The 25693-nt window shown below is 45.4% G+C and overlaps 1 protein-coding gene and 1 pseudogene across 3 annotated transcripts in view; both read right to left on the reverse strand.

The window, feature by feature from the left end:
- LOC144680423 (uncharacterized) overlaps positions 1–5261 on the reverse strand; it is a 132015-nt gene extending 126754 nt beyond the window's left edge. Inside the window, exon 1 of the mRNA XM_078541390.1 lies at positions 5187–5261. The gene's annotated coding sequence lies outside the window, so the exon portion shown is untranslated. The remainder of the gene's footprint in view (positions 1–5186) is intronic.
- Positions 5262–15314: 10053 nt separating this feature from the next.
- LOC144681073 (cold-inducible RNA-binding protein B pseudogene) overlaps positions 15315–25693 on the reverse strand; it is a 32509-nt pseudogene continuing 22130 nt past the window's right edge. Inside the window, exon 3 of one of the 2 annotated variants that reach the window (XR_013576682.1) lies at positions 15315–16996. The product of XR_013576682.1 is annotated as a cold-inducible RNA-binding protein B pseudogene, transcript variant X2 (transcript). Of the gene's footprint in view, positions 16997–25693 lie in introns of those variants that run through there. The other variant, XR_013576681.1, reaches the window with a different exon arrangement.

The following is a 25693-nucleotide window of genomic DNA, read 5'->3' on the forward strand; positions in this document are numbered from 1 at the left end:
TTCAACTAACTTGGCAGATATGGGGTCATAGATGGTTACAGCACAGAAACAAACCATAAAATCCTTGTGTCAGTGCTTCCAAGTTAGCCCCTAGTTGTAAAACTCCTGACAGCCAGTTGATGAAGGAGACCAGAAGCCAAACTTCACTCTGAATAAATCTAGAACTGAGTGAAACTTATAAAAGTGTATAGCTGCTAACTCTACTCTCATCCCAGTGTCAATTAGTCTCTTTATATGTGCTGAAGTAATCATCCAATCAATACCCTTCAGCTGTATGTGCTTAACCTTAATTTATACCATTAACACTAATGTCTAATTGCACTCAGCTCGCAAACCATAAATTTTAATATTCCAATTTTCAAGAACAATGGACTGTGCTTGATGAAGGTCTTGGAAGGTGGGGGGTGCAGAGTGGATGGAGGGACAGCCATCGGCAGCAGAACCCAGTGAGCGGGCTCTGTCTGTGGCCGGATGGTGAGAAGCTCCGTCAAGCAGATACTCAACAGCCACTACTTCGGAAAAGAGAGAGACAAGAGCCTAGCTTCTGCCATGATAAATACCCAGAAGAGTAGTATTCCTTCCTTCAGTGGTGCATCTTAGCAACAGTACTGCAGACACCTCAGTCCAGGGCCTCTGTGGTGCTCCTGATGCCCCTCACCCACCAGTGAAGATGCCAGGTGGGCGAGGGAATGGAAGGGATTACACTCTTACCGCTCTCTTACACACAGATGAGAAGCTAACTGTAACACAAGAGCTACCAGCAAATGGAAAGCAGAACATTCTCCATTTTCAGGAATAGTTTATCACGAATTACAAATTTGTCAAATTTTTTTTGTCATTTGTTTCTTCAACTGTGTGACTATTTGTCACTGCTGTTTACAGAAAATGTTGAAAGCCTGTGAATTCCTTTCACATGCCGTGTTTTTATGTACCTTCTAGAAAGCCATTTACCTTTTTAAAAAAAAACAATTTGTGGTAGCAAATCCCCGATTCTAATCGCCCTCTGGGTGAAGATTTCCCCCATAAATTCCCTTCGATTCTCAAGGTTGTCTCCCCCTAGTTACCGTCTCACTGACCAGGGGAAACAAAAGCCCAATTTTAACCTGAGCATCCAACCGTAATGGGGTGTGTGTCAGGGGTAATATTTTTTTAAAAATCAACCTTCCAGCTCCAATTTGTTGCCTTCCCAACAGTTTAAATTTTTCTACCCAAATCAGGCCATCAACATGACTCTTGCAAAGGGAGAGAGGGCTTAGTAAACAACAAGGTCTAACTTAGCCTTGAATGTTTTCAATGACCCAGCCTGCACTGCTCTCTGGAGTAGAGAGTTCCTCCCTCTATTGTGTCCATTGATTTTCTACTGTTGGTGGGATGCTTTTAGTAGACTGTAACCTCACTAATCCAGAAATTGTGTGACCAAGGCATTTCTGGATTTTGGAATAATGTTAGAATACCTGACCACAAGAATGTGAGCCAAGTATAAATATGTACCTAAGACAAAACAGTAGTAAAGCGGTAATAACATTTGTTTTATTTATCCAACTACTGTATTTTCCATGTTTCCAAGATATTGCATTCTTTAACATTAGAAAACACATTTATCAGCGAGTGCGAAGCAGGTCCACGATATTTCTGTGACAACTTGGCACAGACTGGGGCTGGCAAGTATTAACTCAGTGACTGAGGAAAAACCAGGTGGTCAAGCGGCTGAGCCGGGAAGATGACTGACAGCTTCAAACTTTGCCGTGTTTGTGCTCCTGTCGGCCTGTTGTACCCTGGCTCTGCATTAGAGATTGGGTGACCAGAGGTTGGCTCTGCTCCTTACCCTGGGTTAACCACTGTGAATCACAGGCACTGGCAACTGGACCAAAAGGTGGGAGAGAGCAGGGCTGAATACTCTATGTATGTGGTGGGAAGGGGACAGGGGCTGATTACTGTGTGTGTATGTGATCTTCTCAGTCTGGCAGCTACAAGAGAAATGCCATGAACAAAGGAGACCACTATACATTGTTTCATTGATCTCACCAGGACATTCAACCATATTGGGAGGAGGCGGGGGGGAGAGAAGGGATCTGATGGGTGAAGGTGGGGGGGCTTCTATTTTAGCTTCTGGAGAAAATTGGCTGCATGCCAAAGCTACTCAATCCAATTTTCTCTTTCCATGATAAGCAACATTAGAACCCTTTGAGATTCAGAGTGGGGTCAAACAGGGATGTGTTCTGGCACCAACATTCTTTGGCATATTCTCTTTGCTGCTGCCATATGGCTTCAGGTCATCTGCAGAGGGTGTCTTCTTACAAACCGGAGCTGACAGAAAGCTGGTCAGCCTTGTTTGCCGAGATCCAAGACAAGGTTTCGCCAATTCCTCATCAGAGAGTTGCTCTACGTTGACGATACTGTACTAACGTTCCATACTGAGGAACACCTTTAGCAGCAAATGGACAGACTCTCTCATGCCTGCAAAGAGTTTGGTTTGACCATCAGCATTAGAAAGACAAATGTCATGGTCCAGGATGTTGCCATACTGCCATCTACACATGTGTCATTGGCTAGGCTAGCATTTATTGCCCATCCCTAATTGCCCTTGAAGTGGTGGTAGTGAGCTGCCTTCTTGAACCACTGCAGTCCATGTGGTGTAGTTACATTCACAGCTAGGGAGGGAGTTCCAGGATTTTGACCCAGTGACAGTGAAGGAACGGTGATATATTTCCAAGTAGGATGGTGCATGGCTTGGAGGTAATGGTGTTCCCATTCATCTCATGCATAGGTGGCAGAGAACATGGGTTTCGAAGGTGTTGTTGAAGGAGTCTTGGTGAATTGCTGCAGTGCTTCTTTTAGATGTCACACACTGCTGCCACTGTGCATCGGTCATGGAGGGAGTGGATGTTCAAGGTGGTTGATAGGGTGCCAATCTGGTTGGATGCTGTTGAGCTGAGAGTGTTGTTGAAGCTGCACTCATCCAGGCAAGGAGAGTATTCCACCACACTCCTGACTTGTGCCTGGTAGATGGTGGACAGGCTTTGGGGAGTCAGGTGGTGAGTTATTCTCTGCAAAGTTCCCAGCCTCTCACTTGCTCTCGTAGCCACAGTATTTATTCAGCTGGCCCTGTTCAGTTGCTGATCAATAGTAACAACCCAGGATGTTGATTTGAATATACTTGGGTACTGGGCAGAAAAGTGGCAGACAAAACTCAATGCCGAGAAATGCAAAATGCATGGGGACAAAAAATTCACAAGAAGAAATTAGACCATAAGACATGGGCCAAATGGCCTACTTCTACTCCTATCAAGTTTTCTCTGCCATTCAATGAGATCATGGCTGATCTAATAAATCTCAAATTTGACACATTTTTCTGAAAACTATTTTGGAGTACAATATATGAGTAATTTGACACCTGACATGCAGTAAGTGTAGCATGGTTGGGGTGTATCATGGTTGGGAGCAACAGATGACTTTGGGCCACTGGTTCCCAAGGCTTCCACAACTGGGTTTCCTCACACCATGTCTGAGTCTCTTGTAGATTGATTGCCATGATTGTTGTTATATCCTCATGTTCTAATGCATCATGGCCGCTCTGTTCCTGAACTCCATTTATCTATGGTCTTGAAAATTTCAATTGAGCTAACATTTTTGAGGAGAGCATGGTTTTGTGAAAGGGAAATCATGTTTAGCCAATTTATTGGAGTTTTTTGAAGGAGTAACATGCGCGCAGTGGATAAAGGGGTGCCTGTAGATGTATTGTACTTGGGTTTCCAGAAGGCATTTGATAAGGTGCCACATAAAAAATTATTACAGAAAATAAAAGCGCATGGCACAGGGGCGGGGGGGGGGGGGGTAAAGTATTAGCATGGAAAGAAGATTGGCTGGCTGGCAGAAAACAGAGTATGTATAAATGGGTCTCCTTCTGATTGGCAGGATGTGATGAGTGGAGTCCCAGAGGGGTCTGTACTGGGGCCTCAACTTATTACGATTTACACCAATTACTTAGACGAGGGAAGTGAAGACATGGTAGCTAAATTTGTAGATGACACAAAGATAGGTAGGAAAGTGTGTTGTGAAGAGGACATGATGAGGTTGCAGATGGATATAGATAGGTTGAGTGAGTGTGCAAAGATCTGGCAATTGGAGTTTAACGTGGGAAAATGTGAAGTTTTTCGCTTTGGCAGGAAGAACAAAAAAGCAGAGTATTACTTAAATGTAGAGTGGCTGCATAATTCTGAGGTGCAGAGGGATCGAGGTGTTCCAAAAGTTAGTATGCAGGTACAGCAAGTAATTAAGAAGGCTAATGGAATGCTATCCTTTATCACGAGAGGGATTGAACATAAAAGTAAGAACGTTATGCTTCAGTTATACAGGGCACTGGTGAGAACACACCTCGAATAGTGCGCGCAGTTTTGGTCTCATTTAAGGAAGGATGTAAATGCACTGGAGGCGATTCAAAGGAGGTTTATTAGATTGATACCTGGAATGAGTGGGTTGTCTTATGAAGAAAGGTTGGACAGGGTGGGCTTGTTTCCACTGGAATTGAGAAGAGTATGGTGTGATTTGATTGAAGTATACAAGATCCTGAACGGCCTTGACAAGGCAGATATGGAAAGGATGTTTCCTCTTGTGGGTGAGTCTAGAACTAGAGGGCACTGTTTTAAAATTAGAAGTCACCCTTTTAGGACAGAGATGAGGAGAATTTTTTTCTCAGAAGGTTCTGCGACTTTGGAACTCTCTGCCTCAGAAGGTGGTGGAGGAGGGGGCACTGAATATTTTTAAGGCAGAGGTGGATTGATTCCCTTGCTTAACAAGAATCTAAGGTTATTGGGGTTAGATGGGAATGTGGAAATCAAAACACAAGGAGATCAGCCATAATGTTATTGAATGGCAGAGCAGGCTCGACGGGCCGAATGGTCTACTACAGTTCCCATTTCTTGTGTTCTTATGCTCTAATTACAGATTTCCACTACCCTTTGTGTGAAAAAGTCCTAATTCCATTCTGAAATATGCTCGCTGTTAAAATTATTATTTTTTCTGGATTTCCCCCACCAAAAATAGTTCTTGTGCATCTGCGCTATTGAACCCCTTTATCATTTCAAACATCTTGTTTCAATTACCCCTCAACTTTCTAATCCAAAAGCACAATTTGTGGATCGAGAGCTTTGTATAATTATTATTTAATGCATCAGCAATTTGCTCACCTATTTCTAGCAGTCTGGAATGGAAACCATCAGGTCCTGAAGGCTGTCTTACACTACTGGTGTTTTGTTCTCCTCTTCCACTGTGAAAACAAAGTGCTCATTTAACAAGTCCTCCACTTCTTTATGCTCATTAGGCTCACATGCCTCTCTTTTTAATTAGGCCCTGTTCCATTTAATAATGTTTAGAAAAACGTTGCAGTTACTTTCAATATCCCGTAAGCTTTTTTTTAAATATTTGCTTTGCCAAACCCAGTACAGGACAAATATTAAAGCTATATTTTAAAAACATGAACATAAAAACTGTTAAGATGGCTGCAGTATACCATGTAACTTTTGGCATTTGAACTGCTGACAGTCTATGGCCAAAAGATGATTAAACATGAGGACCTGTGTGAAGGAACATCACAGCCACTTGTGAAATTCACATCCATCTCTTTGTTTTAAGGATGGATCAAAACCTGCGGACAATGAGGTTTGTAGACAACTCAAAAACAGAATTACCTGGAAAAACTCAGCAGGTCTGGCAGCATCGGCGGATAAAAGAGTTGACATTTCGAGTCCTCATGACCCTTCAACAGAACTGAGCAATATTAGGAGAGGGGTGAAATATAAGCTGGTTTAAGTTGGGGGGGTGGGGGGGAGAGAAGTTGGTGCGGGGTGGGGGGGGGGGGGGTGGGGTACGTTGGTTGTAGGGACAAGCAAGCAGTGATAGGAGCAGATAATCAAAAGATGTCACAGACAAAGGAACAAAGTGGTGTTGAAGGTGGTGATATTATCTGAACGAATGTGCTAATTAAGAATGGATGGCAGGACACTCAAGGTACAGCTCTTGTGGGGGTGGGGTGGAAAGACTAACAGGGCATTAAAGGTATAGATTTAAAAATAATGGAAATAGGTGGGAAAAGAAAAATCTACATAAATTATTGGAAAAAACAAAAGGGAGGGGGAAGAAACGGGAAGGGGGTGGGGATGGAGGAGGGAGTTCAAGATCTAAAGTTGTTGAATTCAATATTCAGTCCGGAAGGCTGTAAAGTGCCTAGTCGGAAGATGAGGTACTGTTCCTCCAGTTTGCGTTGGGCTTCACTGGAACAATGCAGCAAGCCAAGGACAGACATGTGGGCAAGAGAGCAGGGTGGAGTGTTAAAATGGCAAGCGACAGGGAGGTTTGGGTCTTTCTTGCAGACAGACCGCAGGTGTTCTGCAAAGCGGTCGCCCAGTTTACGTTTGGTCTCTCCAATGTAGAGGAGACCGCATTGGGAGCAACAAATGCAGTAGACTAAGTTAGGGGAAATGCAAGTGAAATGCTGCTTCACTTGAAAGGAGTGTTTGGGCCCTTGGATGGTGAGAAGAGAGGAAGTGAAGGGGCAGGTGTTGCATCTTCTGCGTGGGCATGGGGAGGTGCCATAGGTGGAGGTTGAAGAGTAGGGGGTGATGGAGGAGTGGACCAGGGTGTCCCGGAAGGAACGATCCCTACAGAATGCCGCCAGGGGGGTTGAAGGGAAGATGTGTTTGGTGGTGGCATCATGCTGGAGTTGGCGGAAATGGCGGAGGATGATCCTTTGAATGCGGAGGCTGGTGGGGTGATAAGTGAGGACAAGGGGGACCCTTATCATGTTTCTGGGAGGGAGGAGAAGGTGTGAGGGCAGATGCGGGAGATGGGCCGGACACGGTTGAGGGCCCTGTCAACGACCGTGGGTGGAAAACCTCGGTTAAGGAAGAAGGAGGACATGTCAGAGGAACTGTTTTTGAAGTTAGCATCATCAGAACAGATGCAACGGAGGCGAAGGAACTGAGAGAATGGGATGGAGTCCTTACAGGAAGTGGGGTGTGAGGAGCTGTAGTCGAGGTAGCTGTGGGAGTCGGTAGGCTTGTAATGGATATTGGTGGACAGTCTATCACCAGAAATTGAGACAGAGAGGTCAAGGAAGGGAAGGGAAGTGTCAGAGATGGACCATGTGAAAATGATGGAGGGGTGGAGATTGGAAGCAAAATTAATACATTTTTTCCAGGTCCCGTTGAGAGCATGAAGCAGCATCGAAATAATCATCGATGTACCGGAGTAGGGGGGGCTGGAGTAGGACTGGAACAAGGAATGTTCCACATACCCCATAAAGAGACAGGCATAGCCGGTGCCCATGCGGGTACCCATAGCCACACCTTTTATTTGGAGGAAGTGAGAGGAGTTGAAGGAGAAATTGTTCCGTGTGAGAACAAGTTCAGCCAGACGGAGGAGAGTAGTGGTGGATGGGGATTGTTCCGGCCTCTGTGCAAGGAAGAAGCTAAGGGCCCTCAGACCATCCTGGTGGGGGTTGGAGGTGTAGAGGGATTGGATGTCCATGGTGAAGAGGAAGCGGTTGGGGCCAGGGAACTGGATATTGTTGATGTGATGTAAGGTGTCAGAGGAATCACGGATGTAGGTGGATGTAGACAACTCGTCTACCTCGCTTCACCAGGCTCAAAAACAAACTCAATTTTTTAATATTCATTCATGGGATGTGGGTGTCGCTGGCTAGGCCAATAATTATTGCCCTCATTCAGAGGGCATGTAAGTGTCAACTACATTGCTGTGGGTCTGGGGTCACATTTAGGCCAGACCAGGTGCAGACGGGTTTCCTTCCCAAAAGGGAATTAGTGAACCCGTGTCCCCAAAGCATTACCCTGGGTCGGCGGAAGACTAGTCCAGTGACAATGCCACTATGCCACCACCTCGCCCGAATGGGTGTTATACAAATGCAAAATGGATCCCTCTGACTTTCACTGTGTTTGGATGAGCGGCCATCACAATGCAAAGACCTTGGCTGCATCACGTTCTCAGTGTGAAAACCACAGTGCAGGATAGTTGTGGGCCTAACACACCTTTTTTGGAAAAGGACTTCGAACTTGTAACAAATCAGATGGGTGAGACAGCCATGTTTGTTGCCAGCTTTTAAAACAGCAAGAATCAGTTCTTCAGAGACATAAGAGACCAGCAGAAAGTCATTGAACCAGCAGCAGTCAACTAAGCAGTTGATAATACGCAGCCAAAACTTCAAAACGGGAGGACTCTCTTCAACCTCCTGCAACTTGAAGTTCATCTGAGAATCAACATCTTAGCAATACAAAAGAAAAACAGAATTACCTGGAAAAACTCAGCAGGTCTGGCAGCATCGGCAGGGAATAACAAAGTTGACATTTCGAGACCTCATGACTCTTCAACAGAACTAAGTAAAAATAGGAGAGGGGTGAAATATAAGCTGGTTTAAGGTGTGGGGGTGGTTGTCCCCCCACCACTTCTCTCCCCCCACCGCCCCACCTTAAACCAGCTTATATTTCACCCCGCTCCTATTTTTACTTAGTTCTGTTGAGGGGTCATGAGGACTCGAAACGTCAACTTTGTTCTTCTCCGCTGATGCTGCCAGACCTGCTGAGTTTTTCCAGGTAATTCTGTTTTTGTTTTGGATTTCCTGCATCCGCAGTTTTTTGTTTTTATCTTAGCAATACAACTGCAAGAAGCCTCACAGCTTATTGAGAATTCTATGCTTTAAGACCTTTGCGCCAGCCAAAGCATCAACTCATCTAAGAACCTTAGAGGGCCTACAACGAAAGAGACTGAAACAATCCCAAATTGTAACGTTTTTTTTTTTGAGAGTGACAGCGTGAGAGACATTTTTAAATCTCCAGGGCAAATGTGGGGTAATAAATGATCTCTCTTATTTTAAAACTCACAAAACAGCTTGCTGCTGGGATTATTTAAATTAGGGCTACCATTTCCAGGGTAAAAAATATACACACCTGACATACAAAACAGTTTGATCACCATCAGTAAGAAAGCACAGTCTGACATTTATCTTTGCAACTTTACTCTCTTTGTGTCACTTAGTTAATTATTTTTTTTATATAGCTCTCTCGGTCTGCTGGATTTTCACTTATTATTGCATCTGGACAAGCCTTTTCCTTCAGCTTGGTACTGTCCCTTCATTTGTCAAGCATGATTAGTTAACTACATGACAAGCTTTTGCTTTTTAGTAACATTTTACTGGTTTTACACCATACCAAGTACTTCCTTTAATACTTCCTACTGTTTGCCTGTAGGCTTACCCATTAACAATTCAACCCAATTTACTGTGATCAACTCATTTTTCATCTCTTGCCTTAGTCTGAGACTCTATTCTCCCTCTCAAACTCAATCGTGTTGTAGCCAGCACAAAAACAGAAAATGCTGGAAAATTTCAGCAGATCTAACAGACTCTGTGGAGAGAAAACAAAGACAAAGACATATTGTGGCCAGAATTGACTAAATGTTCTCTTGCCATTAAGATTGTTAACAATGTCTGTTTTGTTACTGATCCCTAAATCTAGTTTGGCTTGTGCCCATATGACTCTGGAAAACCATCTCAAAGATTTCTAGAAAATCATTTGGCGCGGAGGGGAGGGCGGGGGGGGGGGGGGGTGTTCTATGGCAAGGATATTTAATTATTCTTTGTTGATTGTGCTGTTCTACATCTAGTCAGTGAAAATTAAAATCTCCCATTTTTGCCAAATTCTTTTTCCTGCATGCTTCCCTGATATCTGTATTTCTACATTCCTTCCCACTCTCACTCATACAATCTGGAGTTCTGCAGACAACTCCCAGTCTTGCACTCTTTGTTATTCCTTTCTCACTGCTCTTACCAGATTGAAATCCCCTCTTTCAAAAGCAGTACTTATATTGCTAATCTCTCTCCTTTCCCTGATCCTAAAGGCTGGAATATTCAGCTCCCAATCATGCCCAAGTTGTAGTCAGGCGTCTACTGGGCTACTAGATCATATCCTTTAAGCACATTTGGGCTTCTCATTTATTTAATTCATAATATTAGGTGCATTTGTGTACAGAGCTCTTTAGGGCAACTGCCCATCCACCTTACTAAATTTTTCCAAACTTTTTAAAAGCTGAAGATGTGGATTTTCCCCTTTCACCCCATAATTAATTTAAATCTTTCCCTACTATCTACTTTTCACACAGCATCACGGGTGGCTATCTGATTTAGGTGATAGCTATCCTGTCTGTATGCTCCAACTAGTCTCGAAGGTGGCCTCGGTGCCTGAGACATCAGAAACTCAGTTCATAGCACTTTTGCCTCTGGTTTCAAGTCACACTTAAGGACTCGCAGCACAACAATCAGTATTGAGGGAGTGCTGCACCAGAGTTGCCGTCCTTCAGACGAGACCTTAAGCAGAGGCCTCTTCTGCCCACTCAGGTGGACGTTGAAGATCCCATGGTGCTATTTCAAAGAAGAGCGGGGGAGGTTATCCTGCGTTCCTCAGTCAACATCTCGCAAAAAAAATGGTTATTTTCACATTGCTGTTTGCAAATTGGCTGTCAGATATTACAAAATACTTTTCATTTCAAAATTACTTCACTGGGTGTAAAGTGCTTTGAAATGTGCGGTGGTGGTGAAAGGTGCCATATAAATGCATGTTTTTCTTCAAGAATCAGTGAGTGACTGGCAGAATGTCAATCTTTCTATCTCTGCGGCATGTGGTTGGGAGTAATCCAGACTTTACTACCCTGGAGGATCTGCTCTCTAACCTAGAGTTTTTAAAGCTCCATAATCTTTTTACAGAACCTTGAACCTATTTCTATCCATGCCATTGGTTCTCACCTGTGTAACTTCTGGCTGCTCACTCTTACATTCTTGAACTTTTTGTGTCTGCTGTGTGATATTCTGAAAGACACTTACAGAGCAACATACTTTGGGACTTTGAATCTCATCCTCTCCAACTCGAGAATATCCCACAATCACCACTCACCTGTACAGCTTACCATGGCCCTCAGCACCCAACAATCACTATTAACATTTTTGTTCATATCACCTATGCCTAAACAGGTATACTTGTCAGCCAAATCCAGCTCCATTGATGATCAACATTCTACCCTCACCTGTTGCTTCCTACCCTGATGGTGGTCATAGTCTTCATTTAGAGCTGCTCCATTCCTAGCAACGTAAGGTGATCACCCTCTGGAACAAATGCTCCCGAAAACTTTTTCCCTTCTGAACAACGTCCAGATGCTTTTGAAGTTTTGCAACTTTCAACTGAAGAAGTGCATTCTGTGAAAACTTCATGTAGCAAAGTCTGTGGGCCCTGACAACATTCCAGCTATCGTGCTAAAGAATTCTTGTGCTCTTAAACTAGCCATGAATTAGCAATTTGGAAAATTATTCACAAAAAGCGAGGCAAATACAATCCGGCCCATTATCATCCCATTCATTAGCTAACTGATGGAAGGTGTCATCTACAGTGCTACTAAGTGGCACTTACTCAGCCATAACCTGTTCACTAATGCTCAGTTTGTGTTCCACCTTGACCGCTCAGCTCCAGACCTCAACACAGCCTTTGACAAAATATGTAATTAAGGGGCCTCAATAAAATCAGATTAATGGCAACGTGGGAAATTTCTACACTCTTAAGGACCAATGGTTGTGATTGCTGGAGGAAATCTTAGGCCCAGGACATCGCTGAAGACTTCCTCGGGGCAGTGTCCGAGACCCAACCATCTTCAGCTGCTTCAGTAATGACCTCTTCCCCACACATAAGATCTAAAGTGCTGATGATTGCTAAGTGTTCAGTTCCATTTGCAACTCCTCATAAATAACGAAGCAATCCATGGCTGCACATGGCAAGATCTGGACACCATTCAGACTTTGGCTTCGACAGCACCTTCCAAACCTGTGACATATCTTACCCAGACGAACAAGGGCACCAGGCACATGAGAACCCCATCACCAAAGTTTCTCCTCCAAATCACAAAACAGCCATTGCATTATCCTTACTCACCTTTTGTTTCTTATGCATAAACCCACAAAGTGAATGTCAGCCAGCTGTACCACGAAACGCACATCACCTTGATACTTGGGTGCTAACACAAAGACATTGGTTAACATCTAGTTTGTTTGGGGGGGGGGGGGGGGGGGGCAGAAAGAGTAGCCATTTTATCAGGTTTAGTGCTGCTGCTGCTCCTTGTGCTCAGCTAAGGTACATTGTACACCTGTACTTTCGCAATCAGCCATTCATCTCATTAGACGAGCAAATCCTGGTCTACTGTGAATGAGTTAGCACATTAATTCCAATATATCTCAGAAATTGTACATTTGGGTAGGAAAACTTAGACCATGGATTCCTTAGAAAAAGGAGTGTCTAAAGGGGGTGGAGGTACAATAGGATCTAGGGCCACAAATACACTATTTCAATAGCAATGCACGTTAATGAAGCGATAGAATAGACAAATCATTTCTAAAGAGATAGAAATCAAAAGTGGAGAAGGCAGGTTAAAACTTTACAAAGCTTTAGTTAGACCACACTTATGAGTGCCATGCACAGTTCAGGTGGCCCTATTATAAAAAGGATACAGCATTGGACAAAGTGCAGTTTTGCAAGTATGAATACAGAACCGAGGAGGTTATTAGAAAATACTGAACCAACAGATGCTCTTTAAAGTTACGAATGGGCTCAATAAGGCAGATAGAGATGTTTTGAATTAAACGGTGTCCAAAACTAGAGACCATAAATATAAGATGGTTACAAATACGTCCACTAAGAATTCAGGAGAAACTTCTTTATCCAGAGTGGTGAGAAAGTGAAACTTGCTATCACGTTGATCATTTGAAGCAAGTAACATATATACACTTCAAGCAGAAGTTAGATAGATAACGTGAGAAAGGAACAGAAGGATATATTGATAGGGCAAGATGAGGTTTATATGGAGCATCAATTTGTTGGGCCCAATGACCCATTTCAGTTCTACAAATTCTACGTAAAAGTCTGGTTTCATTAACATAGGATTCCAGGTAACATGAACATTATTTTTCAGGTCAATCAAGCTGCAAGGAGATCTTCTACACAATCTATCATGGTTTTCTACACTTTGTACCATATTATATTCATGAGGCACTACAAATATCTGACCCACAAGATTTCACCTATTCAGCATTACCACGTATTTCTGTAGCACCAAGCAAAGGGTATTTCTGTAGCACCAAGCAAAGGATAAATTAGAAAAAGGTTTGACCAAAAAGCTCGGTCAAAGAGGTAGGTTTTAAGGCATGTTTTAAATGAGAAGTTTAGGGATGAGATTCCAAAGCATGGGGCTTATATGGCTGATGACGCAGCCGCTGATGGCAAATGATGGTAGCAGACGGAGGCCAAAATTGGAAACTTCTCAGAGTTGAAAGGCTGCAGGAAGCGACAGAGGGGAGAGGCAATGGAGTGATTTGAACAGGAGGATGACAACTTTAATATCAAGAGGTTGGTGGACTGGGGAGCCAATGTAGAACATCAAGCATAAAGGTAATGGGTAAACACAACTTGATTTATTTGGACAAAAACAAAAATACCTGGAAAAACTCAGCAGGTCTGACAGCATCTGCCGAGAGGGATACAGTTGACGTTTCGAGCCCGTATGACCCTTCATCAGAACTAAGACATATAGAATTGAGATGAAGTATAAGCTGGTAGAAGGGGGTGGGACAGGAGAGCTCGATAGGGGGCCAGTGATAGGTGGAGGCCAAGAATACATTGCCAAAGATGTCATAGACAAAAGGAGAAAGGGTTGTTGACGGTGGTGATATTATCTAAAGGGTGTGCTAATGGGGACATTAAGGGAAGCAAGCTAATGGCAAATGGCCCTAGTGCAGGTGGGGTGGGGGGGAAGGGATCGAAATGGGCTAAAAAAAGGTGGAGATGAAACAAATAGATCGAAATAAATTTAAAAATAGGAGAGAAAAGAAATAATATAGTTGTAAAAAAATGATAAATTATTGGAAAAGGGGGGATCAGAAAGAGGGTGTGGATGGAAGAGAGAGTTCATGATCTGAACTTGTTGAACTCAATATTCAGTCTGGAAGATTGAAAAGTGCCTAGTCGAAAGATGAGGTGCTGTTCCTCCAGTTTGCGTTGAGCTTCACTGGAACATTGCAGCAGGCCAAGGACGGACATGTGGGCATGAGAGTGTTGAAATGGCAAGCGACAGGGAGGTCTGGGTCATGCTTGCGGACAGACCAAAGGTGTTCCGCAAAGCAGTCATCCAGTCAGCGTTCGGTCTCTCCAATGCAAAGGACACCGCATTGGGAGCAGCGAATGCAGTAGACTAAATTGAGGGAAGAGCAAGTGAAGCACTGCTTCACTTGAAAGGAGTGTTTTTAGCCCATTTCCACCCCTTCCCCCCACCCCACCCACACTAGGGCCATCTGCCACTAGCTTCCTTCCCTTAATGTCCTCATTAGCACATCCTTAACATAATATCACCACTGTCAACACCCCTTTGTTCTTTTGTCTATGAAATCTTTGGCAGTGTATGCTTGGCCTCCACCTATCCTTGGCCCCCTATCGAGCTCTCCTGTCCCAACCCCTTCCACCAGCTTATATTTCATCTCACTTCTATATGTCTTAGTTCTGATGAAGGGTCATACGGACTCGAAACGTCAACTGTATCCCTCTCCGCAGATGCTGTCAGTCCTGCTGAGGTTTTCCAGATATTTTTGTTTTTGTTCTAGATTTCCAGCATCCGCAGTATTTTGCTTTTATCTTCATATATTAGGATATGGACAGTGGAGTTTTGGATGAGCTGGTTTACAAAGGGTGGAAATAGGAGGCTCGTCAGAGTTCTCACCTGATTTGAATTTAGTTACAACTACTTTTGTTATCACATTGGCTGAAATCACCACTACTATCAAATATATTGCCAACACACTATTCAAGCTCGCTCAAAAATGTTGGTAATGGAAGCCACCCAATGGACAGCATAATAAAAAGCATCTTTGGACACAGGACATAAGTTTAAACGGCTGGAGTTCTGATTCCTAAATGTTATTCAATCGTTTCACAATTGCAATTAATATGGATCTTGTTAAATAATTTCACAATAAGAACTAATAATGCAGTGTTATTGCACCTGCAAAGCAGATTTGAGATTGCTTTAAACAAGTATATGAAATAAGTCTATCCAATGATTTACCTTAGTCCTTGCAGTTTTCTTGAGCAGCACCACAAAATCTTCAGCATTTAAGAGAGAGAAATCAAATAATGGGAGGAGGCAAGTTTGGAATAAGAGGATCATCTTCAGGTTAATTTCCTTGGAAGGAATTTGAATGATTTATAACAAAGACAAGTCACTAGTATTCCTGAAGCTGCATTTTATTCAGATAAATCCACTGGCAAAGATTTGTCTCCCAAGTGGCAATGTTCTGTTCAAAGGATCATGCCAGTTGATGAAAGTACAACAAAAGACAATTGATTTTTAAAAATCAGTATACAGTTTTCAATAAATGAGTTTAAAACAAAAGACCAGTTTTCTTTCAAAGAGTCTTGAAATAAGTTACATGAAAACGTTGCTGCGAAGGGGGATCTTTCATTACTTTTCAGTGGCAAGGAAAATGACTCAAAAGGAATCGGGCACATTGCTGGCAACATTCAGATTAAGGTTTCCCCCACAAAAAAATAAGTTCCTAGAAGTCCCATGCCAATTTTCCAAGTGAAGATGTTTAAATTCATTCAAAGCCACAGGGCTTAATTATTTTTTTTTAAAGAAATGTTCAATCCTCATAAGGAGTTGATTGAGTCAACAAGTGGATACAACGGATTCAATGAAAATCAGTCGATTAAAAGAAAAATAACTCGAGTGATCGTACTCTCGGAGACCAGTCAGTCATCTTAAGAATGGCAGTCCGGGTTCCCAAAGATAAGATGGTGCCGAAGGACGGGCCAGACAGTGGGAGTGAAGTGCTTTTCCGCGCTCTTTCATTCTTTGCACCGCATGGAATTGTGGAAAAATCTCACCAGAAAGCAAAACGATTTCGACAAATTCCAAAAGGAGCTGACGAAAGGAAACTCAGTGGCGATTTAAGTCGCCAATTTAAAGTCCAAATGAACATCGGTCTTATTTTAAAATAATATAGAAAACGACATGGTATTTGAGGTTCAGAGTCGAAAGCCCCGACAAAAGGCAGTACTCCAGGCTAAACAACAGGTAACAAGATTAAATCATGACAATGGTGAAAATGGGTTTCTAGCATTTTAACATAACAGGCAAATCAAATTCATCAGATACTGCTTTCTGCGGTTCCAAGAGCCATTTAATTAACAAGGTGGGAGGTTGATCCTGAATCTGGCAGAAATGCTTCTCTAGATTTGATCAGTCATAGTCCCTGTATGAGCGGCCTCCATAACCACCACCTTGGCTCTTGTACCCACCCGAATAGTTGTCCCGGTCTCCCGTATCGTACCGGCCTCCGCCGCTATAGCCGCTGCTCCTGTCACTATCCCAGTAGCCGCCGCCTCCTCTCCTGCGGCTACTGTAGCCGCCACCGCCTCGGCCTCCACCATACCCGCGGCCGCCTCCCGACTTTTTCTCGGCGTGACCCACGCGGATCTGCCGCCCGTCGATGGATTTTCCGTTCATCGCCTGCAGCGCGTCCCTGGCGTCCTCCGGGTTCTCGAAAGTGATGAAGCCGAAACCGCGGGACGTCATGGTGTCTCTGTCCTTAATCACTCTCACCTCAGAGATCTGCCCGTACTTGGAGAAAACCTCTTCCAGGGACTGCTCGTCTGTCTCGAAGTTGAGGCCGCCGACGAATAACTTTCCTTCTTCAGACATGGTGGCGGTGGCGGGGTTGCTGCGCACTTGAGTGTGTGAAGCTGCAGGAGTTGAAAATGGCGCCGGTCCCTCCACACAAACAGACAAAGAGGAAGCGGAGAGCGGAAATTGCCTCATATGAATGGCTCCTTGGCCGTTTCTCTCTTTTGTCTCTCTCGCCCCCTTTCGTTCTGTGTCGGGACAAGTTTTCCTCTCGGGGCGGCTGCAAAAGAATGAAAGCAGCGGCCAATGCAGGTAAAAGAACAAAAGGCATAAGGAGGAAAATAATTCATTTGTGACCTCAATACAACAAGTTAAGAGCTGGGAAAAGTGAACCCATTTGGACAAAAGAGCTGAACTCCTGAGGGGAGTTCTCTTCAAAAAATGCCTACCTTGAAGAAGTTATGCACTTCTCTCCGACAGGATTTCCGTATCTCTCTTTTGCCTTGTTCACCCTCATTGCTTTCCATCTCTCTCCTGGTGTTTGACAAAGTGTTTACGAAAACCCGCTTTCACAGCCATATTTCCTTCCTCAGTGACTGTCTCCGTCTCCTACGTGGATTTCAACTGAAGTTCCATCCCTCGTGTTTTGAACCCACCCAGGATTTCAAGTATCTCCAGGATATACAACGCTCCTCGGACTGCTGTTCTCCTCGCATTCTGAGATCCACACTCAGTGCCATGCGCCGCCATATGAACACACTTGACCTCTCCCTCCAGCAGCACCACTGCACCATTTCTCTAAGCTGCGCGTGCCCCCAGTTTCATTTTATTCTTCGTCTCATCTGACACCTCAGCAAGAAACTTTGTCTCTTTCTTTCAGGTGCAAAGGAACGCAAGCTCCAACAACTCATCGACACCAAAACCCATCCAGGACCCTCCACCCCTGCCTGTTCCTCTGTCCCCATCCCGTATTCCAATCTCAGCCCCAGCCGTGTATTCACAATACCCCCTAATCTTCCCCTCTCCGATGCTGAACATTCAGTGCTCAGCAAAGGACTTAGTTTCATACCCTTACATCCTCATCTCAATGAATTTCGGGCTCGGCACGATGCTGAACTCTTCTTCCGCCGACTTCGTCTCCGCGCTCACTTATTTGGGCAGGAGTCCTCTCCCCGTTCAACGGATCCTTTTACCCACCTCCAATATTCTCCCTCCACCTGGACCCCTCCCTCTCGATTCTTACCTTCTCTTGATATTTTCATTGAGAATTGTCGGCGTGACATTAGCCGTCTCAATTTCTCTGCTCCTCTCACCCATTCTAATCTGTCTTTCTCTGAACTTACTGCACTCCGTTGTCTCAGGTCCAACCCCAACATTGTCATCAAACCTGCTGACAAGGGTGGTGCTGTTGTTGTCTGGCGCACTGACCTCTACCTCGCAGAGGCTGAGCGTCAACTCGCAGACACTTCCTCCTACCTCCCCCTGGACCATGACCCCACCACTGCACATCAAGACATTGTTTCCAGGACTGTCACTGACCTCATCTCCTCTGGCGATCTTCCTTCCACAGCTTCCAACCTGATAGTCGCCCAACCTCGGACGGCCCGCTTCTACCTCCTACCCAAAATCCACAAACAAGACTGTCCCGGCAGACCGATCGTGTCAGCCTGCTCCTGCCCCACGGAACTCATTCCTTGCTATCTTGACTCCATTCTCTCTCCCCTTGTCCAGTCCCTTCCCACCTACATCCGTGATTCCTCTGACATCCTACATCATATTAACATTTTCCAGTTCCCTGGCCCCAACCGCCTCCTCTTCAACATGGACGTCCAATCCCTCTACACCTCCATCCCCCACCTCTCTTCTTGTCTTCTCCGCTTCTTCCCCGAACAGAGGCCCGAACAATCCCCATCCACCACTACTCTCCTCCATCTGGCTGAACTCGTTCTCACACTGAACAATTTCTCCTTAAACATCTCTCACTTCCTCCTAATAAAAGGTGTGGCTATAAGTACCCGCATGGGCCCCAGTTATGCCTGTCTCTTTATGGGGTATGTGGAACATTCCTTGTTCCAGTCCTACTCCGGCCCCTCCCACACTCTTTCTCCAGTACATCGATGATTGCTTCGGTGCTGCTTCATGCTCTCGTCTGGACCTGGAAAAATTTATTAATTTTGCTTCCAATTTCCACCCCTCCATCATTTTCACATGGTCCATCTCTGACACTTCCCTTCCCTTCCTTGACCTCTCTGTCTCAATTTCTGGTGATAGACTGTCCACCAATATCCATTACAAGCCTACCGACTCCCACAGCTACCTTGACTACAGCTCCTCGCACCCCGCTTCCTGTAAGGACTCCATCTCATTCTCTCAGTTCCTTCGCCTCCGTCGCATCTGTTCTGATGATGCCACTTTCAAAAACAGTTCCTCTGGCATGTCTTCCTTCTTCCTTAACCGAGGTTTTTGCACCCACAGTGGTTGATAGGGCCCTCAACCGTGTCTGGCCTATCTCCCGTGCATCCACCCTCACACCTTCCTCTCCCCCCCAGAAACATGATAGGGTCCCCCTTGTCCTCACTTATCACCCCACCAGCCTCCGATTCAAAGGATCATCCTCCGCCATTTCCGCCAACTCCAGCATGATGCCACCAACAAACACGTCTGGGTGACCGCTTTACAGAACACCTTCGGTCTGTCCGCGAGCATGACCCAGACCTCCCTGTCGCTTGCCATTTCAACACTCCACCCTGCTCTCATGCCCACATGTCCATCCTTGGCCTGCTGCATTATTCCAGTGAAGCTCAACACAAACTGGAGGAACAGCACCGACTAGGCACTTTACAGCCTTCCAGACTGAATATTGAGTTCAGCAATTTTAGATCATGAACTCTCTCCTCCATCCCCACCCCCTTTCCGATCCCCCCCTTTTTTTTCCCAATAATTTATATAGATTTTTCTTTTCCCACCTATTTCCATTATTTTTAAATGTATTTCCATTCATTGTTTTATCTCTGCCTTTTAGCCTATTTCGATTCCTTCACCCCACCCCACCCCCACTAGGGCTATCTGTATCTTGCTTGTCCTGCTTTCTACCCTTAAGTAGCACATTCCTTAGATAATATCATCACCTTCATCACCTCTTTGTCCTTTTGTCTGTGACATCTTTTGGTTATCTCCACCTATCACTCGCCCTCTATCCAGCTCTACCTATCCCACCCCCCCGCCCCCCCACCTTAAACCAGCTTATATTTCAGCTCTCTTCTATTTTTACTTAGTTCTGTTGAAGGGTCATTCGGACTCGAAACGTTAACTGTGTTCCTCTCCACAGATGCTGCCAGACTTGCTGAGTTTTTCCAGGTATTTTTGTTTTTGTTTTGGATTTCCAGCATCCGCAGTTTTTTGCTTTTATCCTGAGGGGAGAGTGACTGCCATTGACATCAAGGCAGCGTTTGACCAAGTGTGGCATCAAAGAGCCGTAACAAAGTTGGAGTCAATGGGATTCAGTGGGAAAACTCTCTGCTGGTTGGAGTGATATCTAGCATAGAGGAAGGTGGTTGTTGGAGGTCAGTCATCTCAACTCCAGGACATCACCACAGGAGTTCCTCAACCCAATCCTGTTCAGGTGCTTCGTCAATTACTTTCCTTCCATCATAAGGTCCAAAGTTTCTTTTTATTCTTCATGGGATGTGGGATTCACTGGCTGGGCCAGGTGGTGGAGGGTTTGTGAATGTTTGTCGAAAGGCTGCCAATCAAGCAGGCTACTTTGTCCTGTACAAAAATAAAAATACCTGGAAAAACTCAGCGGGTCTGGCAGCATCTGCAGAGAGGAACACAGTTAACGTTTCGAGTCCATATGACTCTTCAACAGAACCAAGTGAAAACAGAAAAGAGGTGAAATATAAGCTGGTTTAAGGGGTGGGTGGGTGGGACAGGTAGAGCTTAGAAAAATCTATACAAATTATTGGAAAAAAAAGGGGGATCGGAAAGGGGGTGGGGAAGGAGGAGAGAGTTCATGATCTAAAATTGTTGAACTCAATATTCAGTCTGAAAGGCTGTAAAGCGCCTAGTCAGAAGATGAGGTGCTGTTCCTCTAGTTTGCGTTGAGCTTCACTGGAATAATGCAGCAGGCTAAGGACGGACATGTGGGCATGAAAGCAGGGTGGAGTCTTGAAATGGCAAGCGACAGGGATGTCTGGGTCATGTTTGCGGACAGACCGCAAAGCGATCACCCAGTCTGCATTTGGTCTCTCCAATGTAGAGGAAACCGCATTGGGAGCAACGAATGCAGTAGACTAAATTGAGGGAAGTGCAAGTGAAATGCTGCTTCACTTGAAAGGAATGTTTGGGCCCTTGGACGGTGAGGAGAGAGGAAGTGAAGGGGCAGGTGTTGCATCTTTTGCATGGGCATGGTGAGGTGCCATAGGTGGGGGTTGAGGAGTAGGGGGTGATGGAGGAGTGGACCAGGGTGTCCCAGAGGTAACGATCTCTGCGGAATGCCGCCGGGGGGGTGAAAGGAAGATGTGTTTGGTGGTGGCATCATGCTGGAGTTGGTGGAAATGGCGGAGGATGATCCTTTGAATGCAGAGGCTGGTGGGGTGGTGAGGACAAGGGGGACCTTATCATGGTTCTGGGATGGAGAGGAATGTGTGAGGGCGGATGCGTGGGAGATGGGCTGCACATGTTGAGGGCCCTGTCAACCACCATGGGTGGAAAACCTTGATTAAGGAAGAAGGAAGACATGTCAGAGGAACTGTTTTTGAAAGTGGCATCATCAGAACAGATGCAACGGAGGCGAAGGAACTGAGAGAATGGGATGGAGTCCTTACAGGAAGCGGGGTGTGAGGAGCTGTAGTCAAGGTAGCTGTGGGAGTCGGTAGGCTTGTAATGAATATTGGTGGACAGTGTATCACCAGAAATTGAGACAGAGAGGTCAAGGAAGGGAAGGGAAGTGTCAGAGATGGACCATGTGAAAATGATGGAGGGGTGGAAATTGGAAGCAAAATTAATAAATTTCCCCAGGTCCAGACGAGAGCATGAAGCAGCACCGAAGCAATCATTGATGTACTGGAGAAAGAGTTGTGGGAGGGGGCCGGAGTAGGACTGGAGCAAGGAATGTTCCACATACCCCATAAAAAGACAGGCAGAACTGGGACCCATGCGGGTACCTATAGCCACACCTTTTATTTGGAGGAAGTGCAGAGAAGATGTGTTTGGTGGTAGCTTCATGCTGGAGTTGGCGGAAATGATCCTTTGAATGCGGAGGCTGGTGTGGTGATAAGACCATAAGACATAGGAGCAGAAATTAGGCCATTTGGCTCATCGAGTCTGCTCTGCCGTTCAATCATGGCTGATAAGTTTCTCTACCCCATTCTCCCGCCTTCTCCCCGTAACCTTTGATCCCCTTACCAATCAAGAGCGTATCTATCTCGGTCTTAAATACACTCAATGACTTGGCCTCCACAACCCTCTGTGGCAATGAATTCCATAGATTCACCACTCTCTGGCTAAAGTTTCTCCTCATCTCTGTTCTAAAAGGTCTTCCCTTTACTCTCAGGCTGTGCCTTTGGGTCCTAGTCTCTCCCACTAATGGAAACATCTTCCCCATGTCCACTCTATCTAGGCCTTTGAGTATTCTGTAAGTTTCAATCAGATCCGCCCTCATCCTTCTAAACTCCATCAACTATAGACCCAGAGTCCTCAAATGTTCCTCATATGTTAAGCCTTTCATTCCTGGGATCATTCTCGTGAACCTCCTCTGGACCATCTCCAGGGCCAGAACATCCTTCCTGAGAACATCCTTAATAATGGACTCTAAAATCTTACCAACGACCGAGGTCTGGCTAATCGGCCCGTAATTTCCTGTCTTTTGCCTCACTCCCTTTTTAAACAGATGGGTTACATTAGTGATTTTCCAGTCCTCTGGGACCCTCCCTGACTCGAGTGATTCTTGAAAGATCACCACTAACGCCTCCACTATCTCTTCAGCTATCTCCTTCAGAACTCTGGGCTGTAATCCATCTGGTCCAGGTGATTTATCCACCTTCAGACCTTTCAGTTTTCCTAGCGCCTTCTCCTTGGTAATGGCCACCATACTCACCTCTGCCCCCCGACTCTCTTGAACTTTGGGGATGTTACTCGTGTCTTCCACCGTGAAGACTGACGCAAAGTACCTATTCAGTTCCTCCACCATTTCTTTGTTCCCCACTACTACTTCTCCAGCATCATTTTCCAGTGGCCCAATGTCCACTTACCCTTTATATATCTAAAAAATCTCTTGCAATCTTCTTTTATATTACTGGCTAGTTTACCCTCATATTTAATCTTCTCCCTCCTTATTTCTTTTTTAGTTGTCCTCTGTTGGTCTTTGTAGGCTTCCCAATCCCCTGGTTTCCCACTGCTCTTCGCTGCATTGTATGCTTTCTCTTTAGCATTTATGCTGTCTCTGACTTCTCTTGTCAGCCATGGTTGCCTCGTCCTCCCTTTAGTATGCTTCTTCTTCCTAGGCATGGACTTTTGCTGTGTCTCCCAAATTACTCCCAGAAACTCCTGCCATTGCTGTTCCACTGTCGTTCCTGCTAGGCTCATCTCCCAGTCAATTCTGGCCAGCTCCTCCCTCATGCCTCTGTAGTTGCCTTTATTCAACTGTAATACCGTTACATCTGATTCCAGCTTTTTCCTCTCAAATTGCAGGGTAAATTGTATCATATTATGGTCACTTCCTCCTAAGGGTTCCTTCACCTTAAGCTCCCTTATCAAATCTGCCTCATTACACATCACTAAATCTAGAATTGCCTGTTCCCTAGTGGGCTGCACCACAAGCTGCTCCAAAAGGCCATCTCGTACACGTTCCACAAATTCCTTTTCTTGGGGTCCACTACCAACTTGATTTTCCCAGTCTACCTGCATATTGAAATCCCCCATGATCACTGTAACCTTGCCTTTTCTATCTCCTGGTGTATCTTGTGCCCCACATCCTGACTACTGTTCGGAGGCCTGTACATAACTCCCATTATGGTTTTTTTACCTTTGCGGTTCCTCAACTCTACCCACACAGATTCTACATCATCTGACCCTACGTCATTTCTTGCTATCGATTTAATTTCATTTCTTACTAACAAAGCAACCCCACCCCACCTCTGCCAAACTGCCTACAGCACCACCCTTGTCAGCAGGTTTGATGACTGTTACGGACCTCATCTCCTCTGGAGATCTTCCTTCCACAGCTTCCAACCTGTTAGTCTCCCAACCTCGGACGGCCCGCTTCTACCTCGGCCCGCTTCTGCCTCCAACCCAAAATCCACAAACAAGACTGTCCCGGCAGACCGATCATGTCACGGAACTCATTTCTTGCTATCTTGACTCCATTCTCTCTCCCCTTGTCCAGTCCCTTCCCACCTACATCCGTGATTCCTCTGATACGCTACATCATATCAACAATTTCCAGTTCCCTGGCCCCAACCGCCTCCTCTTCACCATGGACATCCAATCCCTATACACCTCCATCCCCCACCGGGATGGTCTGATGGCTCTCCGCTTCTTGCTCGAACAGAGGCCCGAACAATCCCCATCCACCACTACTCTCCTCTGTCTGGCTGAACTTGTTCTCACACTGAACATTTTCTCCTTAAACTCATCTCACTTCCTCCAAATAAAAGGTGTGGCTATGGGTACCCGCATGGGCCCCAGTTATGCTTGTCTCTTTATGGGCTACGTGGAACATTCCTTGTTCCAGTCCTACTCCGGCCCCCTCCCACACTCTTTCTCCGGTACATCGATAATTGCTTCGGTGCTGCTTCATGCTCTCGTCTGGACCTGGAAAAATTTATTAATTTTGCTTCCAATTTCCACCCTTCCATCATTTTCACATGGTCCATCTCTGACACTTCTCTTCCCTTCCTTGACCGCTCTGTCTCAATTTTTGGTGATAGACTGTCCACCAATATTCATTACAAGCCTACCGACTCCCACAGCTACCTCGACTACAGCTGCTCACACCCCGCTTCCTGTAAGGACTCCATCCCATTCTCTCAGTTCATTCGCCTCCGTTGCATCTGTTCTGATGATGCCATTTTCAAAAACAGTTCCTCTGATATGTCTTCCTTCTTCCTTAACTGAGGTTTTCCACCCACGGTGGTTGACAGGGCCCTCAACCGTGTGCGGCCCATCTCCCGCGCATCCGCCCTCACACCTTCCTCTCCATCCCAGAGCCATGATAGGGTCCCCCTTGTCCTCACTTATCACCCCACCAGCCTCCGTATTCAAAGGATCATCCTCCGCCATTTCCACCAACTCCAGCATGATGCCACCACCAAACATATGTTCCTTTCACCCCTCCGGCGGCATTCCGCAGCGATCGTTCCCTCTGGGACACCCTGGTCCACTCCTCCATCACCCCCTACACCTCAACCCCCTATCACGGCACCTTCCTATGCAACTGCAGAAGGTGTAACACCTGCCCCTTTACTTCCCCTCTCCTTACCGTCCAAGGGCCTAAACACTCCATTCAAGTGAAGCAGCATTTCACTTGCAATTTAGTCTACTGCATTCTTTGCTCCCAATGCGGTTTCCTCTACATTGGAGAGACCAAACGCAGACTGGGTGACCGCTTTGCAGAACACCTTCTGCAGAACACATGACCCAGACCTCCCTGTTGCTTGCCATTTCAACACTTCACCCGGCTCTCATGCCCACATGTCCATCCTTGGCCTGCTGCATTGTTCCAGTGAAGCTCAACGCAAACTGGAGGAACAGCACCTCATCTTCCGACTAGGCACTTTACAGCCTTCCAGACTGAATATTGAGTTCAACAATTTTAGTTCATGAACTCTCTCCTCCATCCCCACCCCCTTTCCCCCAATAATTTATATAGATCTTTCTTTTCCCACCTATTTCCATTATTTTTAAATGTATTTCCATCCATTGTTTTATCTCTAACTTTTAGCCTATTTCGATCCCTTCCCTTCACCCCACCCCCACT

Source organism: Cetorhinus maximus, chromosome 5, assembly GCF_964194155.1.
Source record: "Cetorhinus maximus chromosome 5, sCetMax3.hap1.1, whole genome shotgun sequence".
NCBI classification, from domain to species: Eukaryota; Metazoa; Chordata; class Chondrichthyes; order Lamniformes; family Cetorhinidae; genus Cetorhinus; species Cetorhinus maximus.